The sequence below is a fragment of the Doryrhamphus excisus genome, linkage group LG5 (genome assembly GCF_037039965.1).
Source record: "Doryrhamphus excisus strain RoL-2023G ecotype Guam linkage group LG5, RoL_Dexc_Guam_v1.1, whole genome shotgun sequence".
Taxonomy (NCBI): domain Eukaryota; kingdom Metazoa; phylum Chordata; class Actinopteri; order Syngnathiformes; family Syngnathidae; genus Doryrhamphus; species Doryrhamphus excisus.
Genome location: NC_136361.1, coordinates 24,703,304 through 24,725,407, shown reverse-complemented (window position 1 = coordinate 24,725,407; position 22,104 = coordinate 24,703,304). Strand labels below are relative to the sequence as shown.

At 46.0% G+C, this 22,104-nt stretch overlaps 1 protein-coding gene across 3 annotated transcripts in view; it reads left to right on the top strand.

Moving 5' to 3' along the window:
- cdkal1 (CDK5 regulatory subunit associated protein 1-like 1) overlaps positions 1 to 22,104 on the top strand; it is a 140,131-nt gene that overhangs the window by 48,503 nt on the left and 69,524 nt on the right. The window lies entirely within an intron of this gene.

Here is a 22,104-nt window from a genome sequence, read left to right as displayed (position 1 = left end):
GTCAGTCAAGGGCACATCAGCTACCAACTGCAATCCCGTTGTGCGTCTTATCAAAATGACAATATCCAGTTACTGAAACGGCCATGATGGACTTGCTGTTCTAACGGCTTCTGCACGATCAGTGTGTAAAATGTAAGGTTGTTTGCGTATATACATATTTATATATCTATATAGATTGATTGACAGGTATGTCAACTATCCATCTCTCCCTCCCTCATCTTCTGCTCATCCTGCGACTACCCCGGATGCTGTAGGGTGGGATTCTTGATGCCCCGTCAATCACAGGGCTGACCCACTCATGCTCTCACCTATGGGCACTTTGAGTCCGTAGTTGACCTAGCGTCCACGGTTTTGGACCAGCAAAAGCAGACCATGCAAACAGCCCAGAATGGCTGCAGCTTGGATTTGAACCCGAGACCTTATGATGTATTCTGGTTTAGTTTCAGAGCTACCAGAACTCTTTAAAGCAGCTGCATGCATCCTCCGGCGGTGCCCGAGGGCGAGCATTGAAGGGCGAACTCACCAGCTGTTGGTGTGCTCATGTAGGATAGAATCCATGGCGGGTTGAAGATGCCCTTTACACTTTGGGAGCAGTTTAAAGACATCGGGGCATCGGGGCATCGGGCTTCTGGGATGTGGTAAGACTGTCATAAGTTGCTGTTCTTATGCCAAGGGTCCTGAAGGTGCATTCACTTCCAACACCGAAGCCGTATTTATACATTTTCATCAGGACAGCGGCCATCGGTATTGGCCGATACTTGCTTCATAATGCCGATCCCATCCGCCAGAACTAGCTTCCTGCCGTGTGTTGGACTTCCTGTCTTTGTGAGAGTGATATAGGCTTTTCACACTCCAAAACATGCCACAAAAACCGCTTTAAAAACTCTAGATTGGGGCGGCATTTGGCGGGGCGAGCACTTGGCAGGGTGTGCTGACTCTTTCTGAGTTTCGTGATGTCATCATCCGTCGGGTAGCGGCTATAACGACCGATCCCAGTCCGCTGGACTTGCAAGTGTGGGAAGAAAGGATGAAGGATAAGCGCTACAGAAAAAGGATGGAGGGTTGGAATGAGTTCACGTCATCCAAATTCATGTGAAAATGAGGGCTCGTGTTCCAAGGTTTTCCTGTGTCGGTGAGACCCACCGTGGCAATTCCGACTCAATCCGCACCTTTCACACTAGGATGGTGAAGTCAAAGCAGGAAATTCCGCTTGGAGGTCAGATGTAACGTGCTGACGTGATCCGTTATGAAACAGGAAACGTGATAGTCAGTGACAGTTGTTGTTTTCAAAACACAGCAAGAGGAACCCGAGGGCTGGTGCCCCACTTCGAACCAGGGGGTGGGGGGCAGGCAAAATCCCTTTTTTAGAGAGATGTTTTGGTCCACAACATGAGATCCCGTATGTCCTGATAAGAAGTATGAACCAGTCGTTGGAGCTAACACTAAACATGTTGCTACCCCGGGGAAGCTTCACTGGTGTGACTGGGTCAACACACACACACACAGGGCGGAGTTGGTGGCCACGCCCTTTAACCATTCAGTCACCATTTCCCTCTTTTGTTCATGAAATCACACCCCCCCCTGAAGTTGGGATGGCATCCCACTCAGTTAGCGATGTACCTTTTTAACCTGACCCCAATGGAACCGACCAATCCGATTGGCCACGTCGATTTGTTATTTGGTGGCAAATAGAATCCATCAATTTTTGGGTGTGGATTGCGGTTTGACATGTATGGTTTTGCGCTCCAAGGAGCTAGCATATGCTATAGGGGTGGAGCCAAACCCGAACCCGAATACGGCATTCGGAACAGCACGAATGCTGACTTTTTTTAGGCCTTTCAATGCAAGATGGCCGTGTTTTGGTCACATGGGCACTAGAAGCCATTCTTTCATTCTTTCATTCAAGCAGTTGCTGTTTGTGTGAAGCATCTTACCGTATACCACGCTTCGAAAAACTCCTATTGGGAGGGGCCTCAGCTGCCCCCCCCGTGGCTGTCACCTTTCCGTTTGAAACTGTCAGTTGGATATCCTGATGACAACACAACCTGACACCACTAACATTCCGCCATGACACCATACGTCAGAGTATGGCATTCATCTGGTCATGACACCCGCAAAGGATTCAGCGTTCTCCACAGAACCTAACATGAAGGAGAACAACTTGGAATTTGTTCTCCAATGTCAGGACCAAGTAGCCCAACATTATTCCCTTGTCTTCCAGTCAGCTTTTTCCGGCTTTTCCATTTTCTTTTTGCTTCTTCCTTAATTCTAATGATGATGTATTACATCCAGTACTTGGCTACTCCATCACCTTTACTTTCAGTAGTACCTCGTTGTTTATGCCAAAAGGTCAAACGGAAACAAATGTACGAGAATTGAGATATTGTTTTTTTTCCATAGAAAGTATTGTAAATCCAATGTACCCTTTCTTGACACCCAAAATACATATTTAAAAACAGAAACAAATGTGATGGAGAACATTTCTAGTTTATATGCTGTCAACAATGCAAAATAATCTTAAATGACGAATGGATGCACTCAGGCATCGTGTTTCTAGATAGATAGATAGATAGACTCCCTTTATTGTCATTGCACAAAAACTCCTTTACTCCTTTATGAAGGACTGTCTTTGGCCCCATGGTGGGTTATTTAGCAGTTGCAGTCAATACAAAATCTTGACAGTGACTCAGCAAAGCGTAGGGTGCTTCGCTTAGATGCAGCATTTAGCGGAATGGTACACTACAGTTGTTACGTGCTATGAAAACCGAGGGTGTATGACGAGCAAAACACGTGTTGGGAAATGTTACCATGTCGGAAAACTGCCATGCGGGCCGATTAGGCTCTTCCTCCCAGTATGTTAGCATGTTGGAATTCATGTTTCCCTAGTATCAGTAGCACTCATGCAGCCCCAGACCATGACACTACCACCACCATGCTGGACTAGGCAAGACGTGCTTCTCTTGGTCCGCACTTGTTGCAATCTGTTCCAACAATAACGCTTGCGTGTTGCGTCATTTTCGCTGGATAGTGAAGCAATGTGGCCAGACGAGCTGTACACTGACTACTTTAAAGTAGAAGGAGTCATATTGAACATATCCACGACTGCATGGATGGCATGTTTTCCATGGTTAAGCTTCCTTTTATGTCGCTTCCACATGACTGATGAATTTGAAACACGGCAAGAATGACAGCATTTCTTTAGCCGGCATCAGCTGGATGGCATTTGACAGATATGTGGGCAAGCTCACCGGCTAGCTGCAACATCTGTGACAGATGTCAGCTCCTGTTTACCTTTGCTGCTGCTGGAACGCGACACTCGGGCAGACAAGACTGCCAAAGTTTGCCAGGAACAATCCTCCACGGGTCGGCGATTCTACCGCTTCCATGGTTGTTGGTTGGCGGCAGGAATCACACACCTAAACAACCGTTATTCACCCTGTCAGTCGCAACCGGGCGTTGCAATGGCCTAGCGGAGCTGTGGAGGTGTAGATTGATCGGGTTCATCTCTCCGATTGGAATAAAAGCATGGCCATATGCCGAGATGCCTCCAGTTGATGGCTAGGTGACAGCTCGGTGCAGACATGAAACATCGACAGCTGCATTGATTCCAGTTGAGTCACCACCGTCTTCCCCCGATGTGAAATAAGGCTAAACTGCTGTGCTTGCTAAATACATTCCAGCCAAGGTCATTATCCCAGACTGGAGCTCTCATGGAAGAGCGAAAAATGGATTTGTTATTTTCAAGCTGAAGCGTCTCCCCGTGTACGCTCTTTGGCACTCAGACACAGTTTAGGCTCCAGCAACAGTTTTTCATTGTCTGGCTCTTGTCCAGCCACTGAATTCCAAAGGTCAAAGCAGAGGTCATACGTATCCCACCACTGGCAACATTTCAGACTTTTGCTGAATCTTTTTAGTTTCCTGTGTTGGGTTTCTACTCCTGCATTTGCCTGCGTACCAAAGCTCTGCCGTCTGTTGATGAAAGATAGCAGACAATACATGCAACATGACATCCATGTCAAATCATGCACTAGCATGTGCACTAGCATGTGCACTAGCATGTGCATTAGCATGTGCATTAGCATGTGCATTAGCAAAGCCCATCCAAGGTTCCATTGCGTCTGGCTCTCTGATTGGAGCAGCTGAGTGAATGAGGGACTCCAGGTCATTTGCTGCTCCGTAGCCCTTGGCTACTTTCACGGCTGAGACCAGGGATGGTGCGGAACTCGTGGATGCGTAGGGCGCCACCAGTGTGGCGCGTGCATGACTCGTGGATGCGTAGAGCGCCACTAGTGTGGCGTGTGCGTAACTCGGGGATGCGTAGAGCGCCACCAGTGTGGCGCGTGCATGACTCGTGGATGCGTAGAGCGCCACTAGTGTGGCGTGTGCGTAACTTGGGGATGCGTAGAGCGCCACTAGTGTGGCGTGTGCGTAACTTGGGGATGCGTAGAGCGCCACCAGTGTGGCGCGTGCGTGACTCATGGATGCATAGAGCGCCACCAGTGTGGCGCGTGCATGACTCGTGGATGCGTAGAGCGCCACCAGTGTGGCGTGTGCGTAACTCGTGGATGCGTAGAGCGCCACCAGTGTGGCGCGTGCATGACTCGTGGATGCGTAGAGCGCCACCAGTGTGGCGTGTGCGTAACTCGGGGATGCGTAGAGCGCCACTAGTGTGGCGCGTGCGTGACTCATGGATGCATAGAGCGCCACCAGTGTGGCGCGTGCATGACTCGTGGATGCGTAGAGCGCCACCAGTGTGGCGCGTGCATGACTCGTGGATGCGTAGAGCGCCACCAGTGTGGCGCGTGCATGACTCGTGGATGCGTAGAGCGCCACCAGTGTGGCGCGTGCATGACTCGTGCATGACTCGTGGATGCGTAGAGCGCCACCAGTGTGGCATGGAGCTGACTGCACACCCGCTGCTTATGTCCGCTTTGGGCCGCAACGGACCCCTCAGCAGCAATGTGTGCTTTCACTTTTAAGTCTTTAAATAAGAGAAAACTCTCCCAGTTTGATTTGAACATGCCTCAGGTTACAATTGAGTGCATCCCATAATCAATTCCCAGTTCCACATGTCCAAAAGGAGTAGGAAGAAGCAAAGCTTATTGTACCCCCCCCCTTTACAATCTGTAACTGTTTCCTGCCTTTCTGATCATTTTTTTTCTTTTTTTTATTTGTGTTTTTGACACATACCAAAGTATGAGGTGATATGACCCTACAATGACATAATGGTTGCCATAGTAACCGTCAATATAGTGATATATATAGCACATCATGACTGGTCCAAGACTCTTCATCCTTGGATTTAGCAAACATCAACTGCTTGTATTGTTTCTTGAATTGGCTCATCGTTGTGCATTGTTTGATTTCCTTACTCAATCCATTCCATAGTTTGATTCCACATACTGAAACGCTATGGCTAGCATAACGTAGTCCTAGCATAGAAGTGTTTCAAATGTACTTCTTCCCCCAGGTCATATATCCCCTGTCTTGTAGAGAAGTATTGGATGACATTTTTAGGTCATTTGTTATTGTTAGCTTGATGCGTTACTTTAGCTGTTGAAGTATTAGTGATTTTAGAAATAAGGAGTTAGTATAGCTATATAACTCCCTCAGAGCGTCCTGGCAGTGCTGCGTGAATCCGTACGTGTCCTCAGAGTGATGGACAGCCAAGACGTTGACCTCAGGCGCTCTTGAGGCTGGACTTGGACGCCACCTGCACCAGCCGCCATGCATGACCATGGCGCTGATTGTGCGTGTCCGTGTGGTGTCAGATTGCATCAGTTCATTGTGAGTGGAGGACCATGCCGACCCCCCCCCCCCTTTACAGTTTCATTTCAAAGTTCAGCCAAAGTAACGTTATCCTGGATTTGTTTCTGTCTGGATCCTTTTTGGACGTCTTTTCAGTCTCTCTGCAGGCTGTGGGCGGGGTTTGCGCGTGCACGGTGTCGTCCTGTGATGAAGTGCCAAGCTGGCAGCAGAGTGCAGTGAATAGGACCCCCCCCCCCCCACACACACACACAAAGAGAGCAAGGGATGGAGACAAACACGCTCACACACTCTCCTGCGTTCCACTCCACTCATTGCCAGACTGAGGCCACCAAGCCCACACCTGGCGTGGTGCTATTATGTCACCAGGTGGGGGAGGGGGGTGGGGGATGGGGTGGAGGGGACACCATCTGCTCCGTCCTCTGTCGGCTTGGATGATCTCTCGGGACCTCCATTTCCCTCTTACATAGGAACTTCCTGGAACTTCCTCAAGTCCCCATAAATGCTCTTTCCTCGTGTCGTCACCTCACGTCTCCTCCAACTGCTTCCCTTCTCTTCAGATGATTGCTTTGCCCCCCTCTGTGCTGGCGCCCCTGGGGGGAGGGGCGTGCAGTTGCACAAACATTCAATAGGTGGCAGCACAACACTTAGATTTAGTCTTCAGCCCACTCAATTTGCCATTGTCTGTCAGGCTTAACGCACACACACACACGTACTACACACGTACTACACACGTACTACACACGTACTAAGACTGGGTTTGTGCCTGTTAAAATGTTGAACTCCTCTCAATCGTCTGACTCACACCCCCCCCCCCATAACACAGTGTCGGGTGTGTTTTTTTATGTGCGTGTTCCATTTTGTGGCTTTCAAGCTGTTTCGCTCTGCTGGTCATAGTCGCCACTTCCAACTTCCTCCTGGGTAGTATTGATTGCGTACGGCCAGCTAAAAGCCGTGGATTCCAAAGGCTAGATGTCACCTTGCTGTAAATACTTCCTTAGTAAATACTTCCATAAGACTTTCATATAACAAAAACTGCCAGCGCTCCTGTTGACGTACTCGGGTGGGTGAAAGCTTTTGGAGGAGTGGAAGAAATGGCATGAAAATAGCAATTTCCACATGATTACGTCAGATGATGAAGATGATGAAACGTGAGCCAGATTGAGTTTGTCTCCTCATGAACATCCAGGATGATCGTTGCATATGTTTATGTTCAGCAAGGTCGCTATTTTGTCTCCTCCTTCCTCCCTTGGACTCTTTAACACCTAGTCCTTCTTTCACTTCCCAAGGATGGCATGTTCCTCTCTGCCAACATGGCTGCTGCTCCATACATCCCGTGGCGTTCTTCCTCCCCTCATGTCACATCATCGCTGGTGGAATTTCATCTTCAACTGTACTTTTATTCTTTTACCTTTGGAGCCCAGTTGTCTTTTTTCTTTTCTTTTCTTTTCTTTTTCCATGGTTTGATGCCGTCCAGCAACAGAGGGAATCCTTGGCAGTCTGCACGGAATGGTTGCTAGGTGCTGATGGTCGTCACTCCACCAATAATCACTTTGCTGTTTGATGAAACGTATTTGACATGCATTTTTCCCTCAATTGAGACATTATGCAACTGTCCCACTTTGGTTTGGCTGTTTGTCTCTTTCCCCGCCTCAATCCATCCCATCAATTCACCTTCACCCCACTCAGTGATGCTTCAATCCTCATGTTTTGTTTTTTATTTTGCTCCCCTGCAATCTGTCCATCGGTCATTACCGTCTCCCCTTTTGATGCTCCCTCATTTCCTATCCAGCCCAGTCTCTGCAGCATCTTCATATGTTCTATTTTGGTTCTAAGCACAGCATGGCAGCGCCTCCTGTCTTTGATCAACAAGTGAACCTTGTGTGATCCTCGTGTCCAACGTCTGACGCTTTGCCACATTTGGCTTGTCTGCACGGAGACGGAGAGAGAAAATCGGTACTTTTGAAAAGGATCAGCACATTCCACCAGACGTATACACCATCAGCAATTTCCATACGACATGACTCTGGGAAAGCCGGAAGCACAGATGGGATGGGGATACCGGGGGATGGATGGGGATACCGGGGGATGGATGGGGATACCGGGGGATACCGGGGGATGGATGGGGATACCGGGGATACTGGGGGATATGGAAATGTCGCTGTCTGTTGTTCTTTCTGTTCAGGTTTGAAGTCGCGTGGTGCAAAGGTTCAATTCACGCCCAAACCCCAAGCTTGCTGTTGGTCACTCGGTGAGAAGAGTATGAAATCTGGCAAAAATTCCCGTAGCTAAAAGTGATTAAGTGACATGGGCCAGCACTGCTGATTCTGAAGGCCCCGGGCAGATTCCACTGACATGACAACGCACATCAGCCAATATCTTGGGTAAAACCAGACATCTGTATCAATCACTTCCAGATCATCAAGGATATAAATAACATCCAAGCCAGAAGGTTTCATGTCTGATGCCGTCTTCATCTGTCAAAACATTTGACGATCCACACGTTAGGAGTACGGCGACAGGAAACTGCCAAGGCAAGGCAGTGCGATGGACTTAAAGAGAGAGAGAAATGACTTCGGTCCCAGCGGTTCTCCGAGTCTTTGTGTGGGCATTATTACTTGTTTGTCCTCCTGCTTTCTATTGTCATCATCTGTTTTGTTTTTTTTCATGCCCCCTGCAGGGACCACTTCTCACATCGTGGGCCACCCACGGCCAGAGCCCCGAGCCCCTAGTGGTGGGTGACACAAATAGGCCACCCGGGCGACAGCTCATGCACACGCTCATACCGACAGACACTTGCTCAGAGAAACGCTTGATTCAGCACGTCCGCTAAGCGCTAAGTGCTAAGCTGCGCTCCTTCGATGCTTCGCTTTCATGGTCGTTGCTGCTTCGGCCGTACGCCGCAAATAAGACGACGTTCTACCACCCACGCCATCTAATTAACATGGAGACGTTGTTCAACCAATGACTGCAAAGGATTTCTAATTGTATTTTCTGCGTTTTATGCCATCTGCCAAATGTCAATCAAAAAGAGGTCATGGAAGAGTCACAAAAGTCTTTTCCTGTTGGGAACTGATATTTTCCTGAATCTGTCCTACTCATGATTACAGATGGGGGAATCGAATAAAATGGCCGCCACTGAAGAGCTAGTCTTTTGAAAAAGGGCTGGGGCCGAATGACTTAAAATAAACCAAACAATTAGCCGATGGAAAAGGAGCGTTTGACTTGAAAGAAGAGAGCTAAATGATGTTTTGGGAAGATCTATTTTGTTGTTCTCTCTGCAGTTTTGGCCTCGATGACGACATTTTAAATTAGAATGAAACGTCACTTGTTTTTATCACTTTTTATCAGGGATGTTCCATAATTATATCTTGGCTTTTATTGCCATTCTTTATACTTTCACACCTTATTAGTATTTTTAGTTTGTGTTGTTGAGCCTTGATGGCATGTCACATACTGTGCTTTACCACATGGACCAGGCTGACCGTTACATCACACCCAACATGGCCATAATTCATTCGTCCATTCATTTTCTACCGCTTCTCCTCACGAGGGTCGCGGGGGTGCTGGAGCCTATCCCACACGGCCATGATATCAAAGCCCAAATGAGTAAATCCATAACGTCCACAACGTCCACAACGTCCACACTAGTCCTGAAGATGTCCTTTCTGCAGGGCAGTATCGTTCTGCGTTTGCTAGTTCACGCGTTTGCGACCGTGCTGTCATGTCCGCCTCGCTCTCAAGCACCAGTAAATGTCACTTCAGGTTTTCAGCTGAAGAAGCTGTTGAGTGTTTCTGCCTGACAAGATGGCCTCTCCTGGCATCTGTCATGCCAGAGAGAACCCGGCTCTTTGAGTCCCGCTGACCCCCATCGCGTGTGAGCGTTCGGGGCAAAACTCTCCGCTTGATGAAATGGCGTGTTTGTGTGTCTGCTGGGCGTTCACGCCCATCTACTTTCTCTCTTCTCTCTCGCCCCTTACTCTCCCGAGTCCATGGACTAGCCTGCCAACAATGCCAGACCGCACCTTGCATCCTTACTCTAGTTGTTGTTGTGGTTTAGTCAATCCTTTTAATTGTCCCCATTTGTCCCCATGGACTGGTGGACCGCTTGCCATGTGATCTGCAGATAAATGAAAGTATTGCTACCTTGATGCATCATTGGAGGTACCGCACCCCGATAGCAGACCCAGCCTAAAGTAGCTCAATGACTGAGATCTGGTCTAGATCTTATTCCCTTGGTGGGGACTACTTTTTCTTCCGCCTGGGTAAGTGCGTACGCGTAGCGCCACACAGCTCAGTCGATCAGGCTCAGCTTGTTGAAGGATGGCCGATTGTAAACCGAGTCGTGTGAATTTCCAATTCGGTTTCATTCCTATTCTTAATAATGAATCATTCTTAGAAATGGTTGTTATTTCACTGTTTTATTGTGCTATTATTTAAAGCAGCATTTTGTCCGTTTTGTCTATTATCTTGTATATTATGAGTTTGTCCATAGTGTACTAGATCAATACTCTCCCAAGTCCAAATACTTCAATTCACCATTCATGCAGACAGAGGAGAAGCCAAGACTATAGACATGAAATGGTTGCTAAATGGGGGGGGGGGGCGCATCTGTAATACGGAAGTGGTTTGGTTTCCATTGGCCAGAAGTGGAGCAAGAGGCCATCACAAGCAAAGTAACGCAACAGTAAGGACAAAAGGAACATCCCAAACGCAAACAGAGCTGAGTACCACGAGTGTGGCATGGAGGGTGAACGCTAGCACGTGTACACTTATGTACCCCGTCAAAAATACAACACGCTTTTGCTCATGGCCTTCCTTCCGACAAGAAAAACAAACGTTGGCATGAACTGACTGATGCAGCGTCGTAATATTTGGCCAAAGATGCCATGTTTGCAGTACAAAAGTACAATCTTTGGCTTCTACTCAACTGATACTGATAGTAAGTAAGTAAGTAAGTTTTATTTATATAGCACCTTTCTCAGACAAAAGTCACAAAGTGCTTCACAAAAGGCAAAACACAGGGTTAAAATACACATAAAAAATACAATAAAACAATAAAACAATGTACAATAAAAATAGACATAAAACAGTACATAAAAACAGTATACAATAAAATAGACTAAATAAATATATGATGGTCATAATACCCTAAATCTACTGAGCTGGGTATGCCTGCAAAAACAAGTGAGTTTTAAGGTTACTCTTAAATGCATCGACAGAGTCAAGCGAACGCAGGGAGGGTGGAAGGTCATTCCAGAGCCTCGGCGCAACAACCTGAAAAGATAGGTCTCCTCGGGTCCTAAAACGACTACGAGGGACCATGAGTAAATTTTGATCTGACGATCTCAGCCTCCGAGAGGGGGTATAGGGACGCAACAAGTCTCGTATGTAGACAGGGGCCTGGCCGTGCAAGGCTCTAAAAGTGAGCACCAGGATTTTAAAATTCACACGGAATGAGACAGGGAGCCAATGGAGAGCTTTCAGAATCGGTCTGATGTGAGCCCTTCTGGTGCATCGGGTCAATAACCGCGCAGCAGAATTTTGAACCTGTTGCAGACGAGACAACTCTTTTTTGTTTAGGCAAGAAAACAAACTATTACAGCAGTCTAAACGAGAAGACACAAAGGCATGGATTATCATCTCGAGCTCACCTTTAGATACAATCGTTCGAAGTTTCGAGATTTTTCTTAGCTGAAAGAAACAATTCCGAGTGAGCTGCTTTGAGTGGTGCTGTAATGACATTTCTGAGGCTTGACTTACAAGACAGGCTGTGAGCACTCAAATACTGTTTGATCCCTGGAATAACTTCATCAGGGGCAATCACCAGCACCTCAGTTTTATCTGAATTTAGTTGAAGGGAATTAGCGCCGAGCCATTGTTTTATTTGCACTAAACAATTCATTAAAGAGTTCAATTTTTGTATCTCCGAAGCCTTAAAAGAACAGTACAGCTGAATGTCGTCAGCAAACAGATGGTAGGAGACATCATCAAAATCCTGGATAATCTTTCCTAGAGGGAGAACATATAACAAAAACAAAATCGGACCCAAAACAGAGCCCTGAGGTACTCCAAACAACAGATCAGCAGAGTCAGATCGGATCTGGTTAACTGAGACACTAAAACTCCTGTCTGATAAATAAGAAGAGAACCATGCTAGGACAGAGCCTGACAGTCAGACTAAGTCATGTAGTCTTGTTTGCAAAATCTGATGATCGACAGTGTCAAATGCCGAGGAGAGATCTAGCAGAACAAGGACCGTGCATTTTCCAGAATCTGCAGACATCATGATGCCACTAGACACTTTTAACAGGGCAGTTTCTGTTGAGTTAAGCCTCCGAAAACCAGACTGGAAAGTGTCAAAAATATCATATTTTTGCAAGAAATGTAGCAGCTGTTCGGAGACCACCTTCTCTAAGATTTTAGACATGAAAGGAAGCTTTGATATAGGTCTGTAAATTTTGGGATCGGTGACATCCAGATTTGATTTTTTAAGAAGTGGCTCCACAATAGCATGTTTAAAAGCACTGGGAAAAACACCAGTAGCGAGTGACAGATTGATCACTTTAGTAACCCAGGGGGCAATGACATCAAACACTTTCAAAAAGAGTTTAGAGGGCAGCACATCAGATGAACTGGAAGATGGCTTCATTTTTGTTACCAGAGCTGAAATCTCAACCTCAGTCACAGGTTTAAAAGAGGACCACTCATGGGGTGCAGGCTCCTGAACAACAGGGTTACACCCACAGAACACTGGAAGACTGTTCTTAATGTCCTGAATTTTGCTGAGAAACACTTTGAGAAAATCATTGCTATCAGCTTAGCAAAAAACAGGAATAACAGGAGCAGCAGGAGAGACAATAGAATTGATGGTGTCAAAGAGCACTTGAGGTTTCTTCTTATTTGAGATAATCAACTGCTTAAAGTAGTCAGATCTAGCAGTTTTTATCATTTCATTTAAAGATGACACAAGTTCCCGAAGGTGCAATCGGTGGACCTCAAGTTTAGTAGCCTTCCACAGACGCTCAGTTTTCCGACAAAGTCGCTTCAAATTCCGAATACAGTCATTTATCCAGGGACATACAGATTTTTGAGACACCAGATTGGATTTAACAGGTGCAACCAAATCTAAAATTGATTCACAGTGGTCATTAAAACAATTTATAAAATTATCAACATTGTCACATTCCAAGAACAGATGTGGATCAAACAGGACAGAGAAACTACCTGCAGTATTCTCAGAGATGATGCGTCTCTGCGACCTAACCACAGGAAGCACAGGCTGAAGTGTAGGGAGCAGATCAAATAAGACACAACTATGATCGCTCAAATGGACATCTTCCACACAAAGGTTGGCAACATTAAGGCCAAGTGAAAACACTAAGTCGAGAATATGACCTTTTTGATGTGTAGCGACTGAGACATGTTGCTCAAAATTAAAAGTTTCAGTCATTGTTAATAGTTCCATTGCTTGGCTAGATGTGCTGTCATCAACATGCAAGTTAAAATCTCCCAGAATTAAAACATTTTCCAACTTAATTATTGAAGATAAAAAGTCACTAAAATCATTTAAAAAGACAGAGGCATGACATGATAGATGGATAGATACTAGATAGATACTTTATTCATCTCCTAAAGAAAGTCACGCCCTGTATGCTTGAATCCTAGATGACCAGTAGGCACCACAGTAGATGGTGCCAGGTGACCAGTAGGCACCACAGTAGATGGTGCCAGGTGACCAGTAGGCACCACAGTAGATGGTGCCAGGTGACCAGTAGGCACCACAGTAGATGGTGCCAGGTGACCAGTAGGCACCACAGTAGATGGTGCCAGGTGACCAGTAGGCACCACAGTAGATGGTGCCAGGTGACCAGTAGGCACCACAGTAGATGGTGCCAGGTGACCAGTAGGCACCACAGTAGATGGTGCCAGGTGACCAGTAGGCATCACAGTAGATGGTGAGAGAAAAAGTGCTTGCAGGTTTTTTGTTTCACAAGAGCCCAATTGGGAATGATCAGATCTTTTCAAAATATTTTCCACGAGTTAGGAAAGTCGGTCTTGAATCTGCGTTTCATTGGATTTTTGTGGGACAGCGTTGGTGTCTTGTTAAAAAGCAATGTTTGGTTCTGATAAAACTGCTTTCAGTGGATAAACTTTGTCAGTAAACCACGGCCATTAAGTCATCAGCCCTGGGCAATAACACGGAATATCCTGCATGTTTACACCAAATGCGAACATTTACATACAAATTCCAATATTTACATGATTAAACCCGTGTTCGAGGGCCACAGTAGAAATTAGCATACACACACAACGTGTTATCACCAATGCCTTTGCGCTAACGCCATGCTAATTTCTCAATGCAGCCATATAACACACGCATGATATTGTACTCAGTCACATATGAGGAGACACGGCGTGCAAGTCAAGCTCGTCAGGATTTGCCACAATAACTCCTTTTGTACGCACACACACACACACACACACACACACACTCTTTCCCTGGCTAAGCGAATTAACAAACACAAACATGATGCCTGCCGGTGGCTCATGAATACATTAGCATAACTACTGACCAGACATATTATTATTTATCAAATTAGCCCCGTACGTAGCACAGCACACGACCAGCACACACACATCTACACACGTTATCAACACAAATTAGGTCGCAGCCTTAAATTCAAGTCAGAACCTTATTATGTCTTAATCAAAAGACCGTGCATGTGCGCGTGCACGTGTCAGTCCATTGCCTGGACGTCTTTGACAGCAGATAGGAACTATTAGCACAGGGGTGGGCAAACTTTTTAACTCGCGGGCCGCATTGATATGACAAAATTTACGAGGGGGGCAGACTATATATTTTCTATATATTAACAGTCAACAGTTAACAGCATTGTCATGCAATCTGCTATTATTATTTATTATTTTATATTTATATTTAAATATTTTAAAAATAATAAAATATTATAATAATTACAATAAAATTAAAATAATAATTATTATATTATTATTAATGTAAAATATGCAAATATAACAATAATATTATATATAATTAACATAATAATTAGCATTAATATAATAATTATAATAATCATAATAGTTTTAATAATAATTATAATAATCTAATAATAATAATTATTATTATTATTATTATGTGCTTGTGTCCCTTTTTTCAGGAGCACTTTGTAAACAACAGACCATGTCAAAAAACGAAATTGATAAAACCATTACCACGTTTTAATAGGATGTGATGTCCATGTGTCTGCAAGCGGGGCGTGTACGTGGCGTGTACGTGGCGTGTATGTGGCGTGTACGTGGCGTGTACGTGGCGTGTATGTGGCGTGTACGTGGCGTGTACGTGGCGTGTACGTGGCGTTCCCCTGCCTACCTGTTCTTGGGCCCTGTGAAGCATACCGAAATGTGATTGGCCCCCCCACAGCTTCCCTCCACTCGTGGACCCGATGACGCTCGCTGCGTCTCAGCCTTTCCGTCTCTGATCCAACACGCCCCGTGGACATTCATCCTCCTCTTGGTTCCCCTCCTGGACTTTTCATGACTTTGAATGCATCGTCCAAGTTGTATTGTACACATCCTTCACGTCCTAAAAGTGGTGGCTGATATGGAAAGCAAACTAGCAAACTATGCCATCCACAGTGTACCATTCTCCACAGCCAGTTCAAAGTACTGCAGTATCAAGTTCAAAGTTCTGCAGTATCAAGTTCAAAGTACTGCAGTATCAAGTTCAAAGTGCAATATGCTTCATATTTGACATTTAATTTCCTAGCAAGATCTCATAGTGTATATACTGGTCATATATATATATATATATATATATATATATATATATTAGCCATATATAACACATTTAGGTGGTTTATAGTGTCTATTTTTAGATTCTTTACAGTTTAACGGTTTCTGTGGTCTTTGCTGCTGTGCAATGTAAATTCCCCCAGTGAGGCACGAATAGGAGTATATCTAATCTAATAATCAGCCATAGTTTATGAAATTGTTATAAACCGTGACAGAGGGAAGCAGTGAAATCGGAAAGGCAAAGTGGTGAAGGGAAATGTTTACATGTGACTTAAATAGTATTTGTTCCACTTTTCCTTTGATATTCCATGTGGTTTGACGGGCATTGAACAATTTCACGGACCTCTCCTTATTATCTTATAGAGAAGGAGCACAGCAGAGGGAGACGGACTCCCCCGCATCCTAGCGACGTCATGGCGTAGCAGAAAAGGGCCGTCAACAAATATGTTGAATACGAATGGTGTTTTAATGTATTATTCATAGATGTTTACATTTTATCCTCAGCCAAGTGTATTTGTGGAGCACTTCCATGTTCTTCAAAAAGCATTTAAACTGTCGCACACTGCAGGAAAGTGGAGATGGTGAGAAAGCCAAACCGCCGCTGTTTGCACGGGAACAAATTATGACAAAACGTCAGTTGATTTGCAATTTCTTCCAGTTTTTCGTCGTCCATGACTTCACTGTTTCTGCACTCCGGTTTGGCAGGAAGCAGTCAGAGCCTGCAGCTCCGCTGGTGTCGAGGGCTGGTCTGGTCCCTGCAGATCCACTTTTCCTCTCATGTAGTTGTCCGTCTGCTCGGAAAACTTCACACGCTACTTCCGTCTTCAACACACCAGAGCAGATGAAAGTGAAGATGTAGCATCGTTTCCAATACACAACACGTTGATACGTTGAAATGCGAAGACATACCGTGGAAGCATCCATGTGCCCGTGACTTGTGATACTTCCACACAATACGCCTGACCCATTTACGATATGGCGCATACGTTGCACGTGCTCACAACTACACCAGCGGAAGCTTTGATGTACCCAGGCACTTTATCTCATGTTCAGGCGTGTGCAGAAGGTCATGCCTGTAGTTTGGAAACTAGTGAAAGTAGGTTAAAGCTGACAAGCTGCCGTTTCAAGGCTTGTGTAGGCTCTTCATTAAAGTCGCACACACACACACACACACACACACGGTCGCTGCATGGCGGTGTGCACCCATGCACACGCGTGTGCTCCCATACGTGCATGCTTTTTAATGTAAACATGCCTGAGAGGGAGTATTTGCATAATACAAGTGCGTGTTGACGCTACCTGCCAGGCTTCCCACGCGCCGCATCAACACGTGTTACTCTCGATTAAGCTGATTAATTATGGCCGTTAAACTCTGTGTGGCGTGTGTTTATTCCTGGGGAAATGTGCTCGTAATTCTTCTTCTAGAGGAAGGAGCACATGCGACCCGCATGGATGCTGGTCAGAAACCAAACCTGATGGTCTTTTAAACGGCCTCGAGTTTAGCTTGATTTGTGGCTCAAACAATGAAGGCATCGCATCAAATGACAGACAAAACATATTTGTGTATTATATGTCGAAATCAAGCGATGTGTCGCCAGTCAAAGTGTTGTCAGGAAGCGGCACATGAATCAAAAAGCACGTGCACATATGGTACGTATGGTGCACGTTGACAACGACAAATGGCCTTTTGGCAGCCTGCACCGTGTCCACTTTCCCTGCTGTACGCCACTCTTGTTGACATGCGGCCTTCTTGTCTCGTCTCCAGCCCTGCTGGATGAGGGGAGGACTAACGGGAAGGTCAGCCTTCAAGTCAGTGGCACGGCCCAAACATTATTGCCTAGATTATGTATGATCCGTGCTTGTGATTAAGAAATTCATCATTTCGTGACAATTTGATTCGAATGAATGAGGTAGAACGCATCATTCCAAAGCTCCTCTGCTCTACCATGTCCATGCTGGCACCTTTCAACGGTAGTGTTGGCCTTGCCGTCTTAGTTGGTCCTTCTGAAACTACTTTTCACCTTGGAAATACTGCCAGCGACCAGAGGGTGTTTTAGCTAACAATGCAACATTCAGGGCTGCTGTAGCAGGGCTGCTCGTGGAAGTATAACAAATATGGCTATATTAATATTAAATATTAGAACTAGAGGGACCTGGGAGAAGGCTCTTCATATCGGCCACAAACGCATCCTGCCTTTCCATCATCTTCCCGTGTTGGCCATACTCCGTCATCTTTCCGTGTTGGCCATACTCCGTCATCTTCCCGTGTTGGCCATACTCCGTCATCTTCCTGTGTTGGCCATACTCCGTCATCTTTCCGTGTTGGCCATACTCCGTCATCTTCCCGTGTTGGCCATACTCCGTCATCTTCCCGTGTTGGCCATACTCCGTCATCTTCCTGTGTTGGCCATACTCCGTCATCTTCCCGTGTTGGCCATACTCCGTCATCTTCCCGTGTTGGCCATACTCCGTCATCTTTCCGTGTTGGCCATACTCCGTCATCTTCCTGTGTTGGCCATACTCCGTCATCTTCCTGTGTTGGCCATACTTTGTCATCTTTCCGTGTTGGCCATACTTTGTCATCTTTCCGTGTTGGCCATACTCCGTCATCTTCCCGTGTTGGCCATACTCCGTCATCTTCCCGTGTTGGCCATACTCCGTCATCTTCCCGTGTTGGCCATACTCCGTCATCTTTCCGTGTTGGCCATACTCCGTCATCTTCCTGTGTTGGCCATACTCCGTCATCTTCCTGTGTTGGCCATACTTTGTCATCTTTCCGTGTTGGCCATACTTTGTCATCTTTCCGTGTTGGCCATACTCCGTCATCTTTCCGTGTTGGCCATACTTTGTCATCTTTCCGTGTTGGCCATACTTTGTCATCTTTCCGTGTTGGCCATACTTTGTCATCTTTCCGTGTTGGCCATACTCCGTCATCTTCCCGTGTTGGCCATACTCCGTCATCTTCCCGTGTTGGCCATACTCCGTCATCTTCCCGTGTTGGCCATACTCCGTCATCTTCCCGTGTTGGCCATACTCCATGTATACCATGTAGATGTTTTTGTTAGCAAGCTGAATACGTACTTGGGTGAGGGTATCGATCCTTGTGCTGTTGATCCTTCTCATGCTTTGCATTGGGCAGATATGTGATATTATTAATATGTGTGCATATTTCTGTTGCGGCTAATGATGGTCTCCTTGGGAATCGGCAAGTAGAGCGATGGCACAGGTCGCATCAAGAGGAGCAAAGCGTTCTCTCCACTGACTACATTGACTATTCCGACATCATGGAGGTCTTTATTGAAGCGTGCCGTAGGTTGCTATTCATGGCGGCCACCCGTTGAAGCAGCCAACCCACCTGTGTGCGTCCCGGTGGGTTTCCGAGATCAAAATGCTGGCAACTCCACAGACGGAAGGAATGACATACATGCCACTGGATCTGTTAAGCTAATATGCGCTAAGGGATCGAACTGAGCTGTTATGGAGTTCATGAGGTCATGGACTTTCCTATTGGTTGCGTGAGTAGTAATGTTTATTAGATTATAGATTCTAATGCACATAACGCTAATCCTATTATCCGCTATCAAATCCTTGTTTTCCACAACACAAAGCAAACCCACAGCTAAGCATGTTTAAGCCGCTGATATGTGAGGGTGTGGGAGTTTGGAATTGAACATGTTCCAGCCTAAAGACCACATATGCAGTATCCATGTTCACTGTATTTGACTACATTTGAAATCTAAATGGATTGAGACATTTCTTCCTCCTCCGTCATGCTAACTCGCCCTGGATGCGTGTTTTGGAACATGCATAGGAACGCCTTGATTTGTGTCACGGAAAATAGGCTTTTACTGCAGTTTAATGGGATCCTTTTCATGCTCACGTAATCTACGATCAGAGCCCAACTTGGCCGCTGGAAATGCGTATCGTTTGGAGAGATTAGTTGGAACAATACATCCAATATGTACATACTGTACGTAAGTACATGTGTGTACATACATTGTACATATTCATTCATTTCTACCTGCCAGGGAATTCTAACCACAAAGTGACGACCGAATGCGGCATTTGGAGGAAGCACAGCCAGAAACAAACATGACAGGAAGTAGTCGGTCATGTTGCCCATCTTTGACATAAGCTCCCAATCACCACAATCAATTGGATGCGTCACGCTTCTTCAAAGTCAATGCATCAGAGCATCCTCCACTTCCTCCTGCGTTGCCGTCTCATCCTTTGAAGTAAACATGGAGACGGAGCCAAAGCCCCGAGCGATGATACCTAAATAATAGTCTGGAACAAGTCTGGAGAAAGCTTGGTGCTGTGGGCGGCGTAACGTGCAATCATGCGGAGAGATGTTTCTCCTGGTTTCTCCTGGTTTCTCCTGGTTTCTCCTGGTTTCTCCTGGTTTGGCTGTCATACTGACTTCCATGAGAGTTGCTAGCTCCAACCAGGATATTAACCCCGTGGTAATAATGCAGTGTCAATCATAAGTCAGGCTAATTCATGTTGCTAAGGCACATGTGGAGATTGTGTAGGTGCGGCCCACGTTGCGGCTGGCGAGGCTCTTTTGGCGTAGCTCCGCTACACTTTTTGATAAGCGTCACGACGGCGGTCCCACACACGGCTGGTTCCTCTGCTCATGCATCTTCTTGTGTTCTTTCTACGTCTCTTTTGAACCAGGAAGGCTGACGCCCTAAACAAAGTCCCCATTTGCCTCGGTTTATTTTACAGATTGCATATGAGCGACGTTGCCCCGTTCTTCAAGCATAATTAAGACATTGGGATATCAGACGACGCTGGCGTCCGCTGGCTTGCCTGACCGGAATGTTGTTTTGAAAGGCCCTGATGTGGCTCCTAGGGCCATTGAAAGCAGGTCCAGTCATTGATTTCAACAGCGTGAGGCCAGCAATTACCTGACACAAAAAGTGATCCTTTTCTTCTGGTGGCTCCAGGAATACGTTGGCTGGTGAGACGGAGATGATGCAAGCACGTGTAAGACCTTGCCACTCAGATTGATTCATTTGAATCCAGCCTTCTTCAGATGTGGATTTTGTGGAAATGGAAAGAAAAGAAATGTAATAAATGTATCTTTGTTTGGAAAAAATAACCTGCAACTGTAATATGGGTTGAGGTCTTCACTTGTCTACTTCCAGAACATTGACCAAACAAGTGCTTGACGTCCTTGAATTGCTGTAATGCGTGTCTTATGGAGTAGACTTTTTCTCAGACCTTTTGGCCGTGTTTGCCTGAATATCAGCCAACTTCGATGTGTAAATACGTCCTTCAGTCTGCCTGCTGCAGATGATTCCAGGCTGGGTTGAGGTGTTCTCCTGTTGGTCTGCCAGTAGTCACCAAGCTCCAAACGCCGAGTGCTCGGTAAAGGATGGAATATGTTGTCCGTACCACTGGCTTCTCTCGCTTCAAACCCCGGCAGAGCTTGACTTGCATCTCCCAAAAACTCCCACCTAGCGTCAATGTCCACGTGAACCACAGACGGGATTTGTCAGCTTTTTACTTCCGGCAGGCGGAGCTTATGTCTTTGCTGCACCATCTCCATCCTGCCGACAGTCGCCATCTTCCATGACTTACTCTAAACCTTATTGTTGTAACTATCACGCCGTACCCTGGAGGCTTCTGCACTGTGACTGGAACCCCTCCTCAGGGAATCCTGTGTTTGTCATTAATTGGATTTATTACAACCTCAATTTCAGTCCTACAAGCCGGAATCCAAACCAACAGGGATGGTCACGGCCGTGTTCTGTAGAAACGAGGCAAACGCTGTCAGTCTTAAAGCCTTTCATACCAAAATGAGTTTTACAATTTTAACATGGTTATCATGCATTCTTGATCTAAAGGATTTAAGGATCTAAGGATCTAAAGGATCTAAGGATCTAAGGATCTAAATCAAATGTGGTAAACGCTGAGGACAAAGACAATGTTTCAAATACCATCTGCTATCTTTCTCACTCATTTCTATCGTTTGTATCGCCCATACAATGAATTCAGGACGAGGTATTGCACCCGTCTTGACCCATTTGGGAGTTCAGCTACAGTCCGATTCCCAAGTGAGGCGACATCGAAGGTGCTGGCAGTTTCTGCCAACATGCCGACTTTGAAAGTTGATCGGGCATCAATACGTCAGTGCAATTACTTAAATATTGTCATTGAATGCGTGCCTACACAAGGCCTGCAGAAGCCTACACAAGGCCTGCAGAAGCCTACACAAGGCCTGCAGAAGCTCACACAAGGCCCGCACAAGCCTGCAGAAGCCCACACAAGGCCTACAGAAGCCTACACAAGGCCTGCAGAAGCCCACACAAGGCCTGCACAAGCCTAGAGAAGGTCATGACCTAGCTGATCAGTCAGTCACCAGAAAGAAAACAAGCAAGCACCTTACAGTACCTGCATACATTCCAGGAAAGTGAAGGTCACAAACAGCCAGGGGGGGTGTGGGGGGGTCTCATCTGGCTTCCTGCTAAATTAGAGCAACATTCACTGCTAGAGTTTAATGAGCTATCTGTCATTTGG